The following is a 1,860-nucleotide window of genomic DNA, read 5'->3' as shown; positions in this document are numbered from 1 at the left end:
GGAGATGGGGGTCACAGCCTGGCTGGGGGTGCACGCCGGGCGTGCTTCCAAACGCCGGGCTCAGGGACGGCCTTCCTGGCGTTGGCCATACTTGGTCAGCCGAGTAACGGGGTGTGTTTGGGAGTGTTTGCTTGTAAGCGTGATACAGCGGTGCTTAACGTTTTCTGGGGACTTAAACTTGGCAATCTCGGCACCTGAGCACCGGGTGGGATTTACCTTAACTTACCACGTCCGTGGAAAAACCCCACTAAGCCCCGAGGCGCTGATCCGTCCTGGCGCCGGCGCCACGGGGGAGTTTGCTCTCCTGGTCGTGGCTGCATATTCAAAGACAAGGTGTGTGGGGTGGAAACCACGCGCACGGGCAGCATGGCTGTACGGGGTGTCCCTGGGATCGTGGGCTCGGCCGCCGGTGTCGTGTGGGAGCTATTCAAGGAAGCGTCATTTGTCAGTCAGGAAAAAGGAATTGATGGAAAGCCGAACTTTCTGGGGAAAAATCACAGCGGGTGTCTTCAGTGCGGGAGCGGTTTGGGAAGAGATTTTGAAATTGCCAGAACATTTTTTTAAAGTGAAAAGTTTGAGTCTTCCAAATAAAGAGACCTTTTAATTTGGAACCAAGGCTCATTTTATTTTTACATGATATGTTGTGGAAATGCAAAGGAAATGTTTCTTTTTCTGGGTTTCTCAGGATTTGCCTTTCTCTTTCAACTAAGAGAACTGTTTCTGAAACATTAAATGTTTCTGAAATGTGAAATGTTTCCAAGGATGGGAACACTTCTGGTATTTGCTTCTTTCAAATCAATTTTCACCAGAAGATATATAATAATAATAATAATAATACCACCACCACCTATTGCAGGTGGGTCCTGTGTGCACCTTGGTAGGTTTTATCAAATACTTGCCAACAGAAAAAAGATCCCGATTTATTGTGATAGCAGCAGATGCCGTCGGGACTCTCCCTGCCTGAAGCTGCTGTGGCTGGGACGGCAAGTTCTCGGAGGAGAACTCTTACAGCTAATCCTGCCCATCATGCGGGATAACAAATTCAGGAGGATACGAGGCTGAAGGCCTTTCCCAAACGGAATAAATGTGACAGGCCATGAATAAGTTACGTGCTTCAAATTGCGCCTCCCGCTCTGTGCGTGGTGTGGTGAGCGGTCAGAGACCTCCTTGGTCAGAGGTTCCCGTCCCCCGGTACCACTCTGCAATTTAGATGATAAATGCTCAGCCAGCCGCGGGACGGCTTGGCTGCCTCTTCCCCTCTTTTGCTGGGTGTTAGCAGTGCCAGGGAGTCAGGAGTCAGGCTGGATTTCTGTGGAATCTTATTTATTTACTGTGCTTGAAGAAGCTGTGATTTATTATTATTGTTATCCCGAAGCAGACGTGGAGCTGCCCCGCCGGCAGTGTCACCACGGGTCCCCATCCTGGGTGGGTACCGCGGGCTGGGACCGGAGCATCGTCAGGCGATGCCGGATGCGGGACAATCGGCTTTAAAAATTTTTTTAGTCAACGCTCCTGATGAATATTTCAGATGCAAAGGAATAGCATGCATTAATTATTGCAAAGAGATGTCTTTAGGAGAAAATGATTTTGAAATTCAGTTTAATTTCATTGTAATGCGCTGCAAACAGGAAGGGAGTATGTGTGTTTAATTGGCTCTCGGGGGTAAGGCCGGGAAGATGGCATGCCTTTGTCACAGGCCATTAGTGATACAGACTGCATAATGAGAGAGTACAATCAGCTCACAGCTGCCGGCTCCTACGGGGAGAGAATGATATTAAAGAGAAATCAGTATAAATTAAACTTAACCCTTTCACTAGCTGAGCAAAACTCAGAGCTGGAAATCGGGGGGGGAGCAGAGAC

At 48.8% G+C, this 1,860-nt stretch overlaps 1 protein-coding gene across 1 annotated transcript in view; it reads left to right on the top strand.

Moving 5' to 3' along the window:
* ACSF3 (acyl-CoA synthetase family member 3) overlaps positions 1-1,860 on the top strand; it is a 36,864-nt gene that overhangs the window by 34,137 nt on the left and 867 nt on the right. The window lies entirely within an intron of this gene.

The sequence above is a fragment of the Phaethon lepturus genome, unplaced genomic scaffold (assembly GCF_000687285.1).
Source record: "Phaethon lepturus isolate BGI_N335 unplaced genomic scaffold, ASM68728v1 scaffold23532, whole genome shotgun sequence".
NCBI lineage: Eukaryota > Metazoa > Chordata > Aves > Phaethontiformes > Phaethontidae > Phaethon > Phaethon lepturus.
The sequence above is the reverse complement of the archived record's forward strand: the minus strand, read 5'-3'. Positions and strand labels throughout refer to the sequence as shown.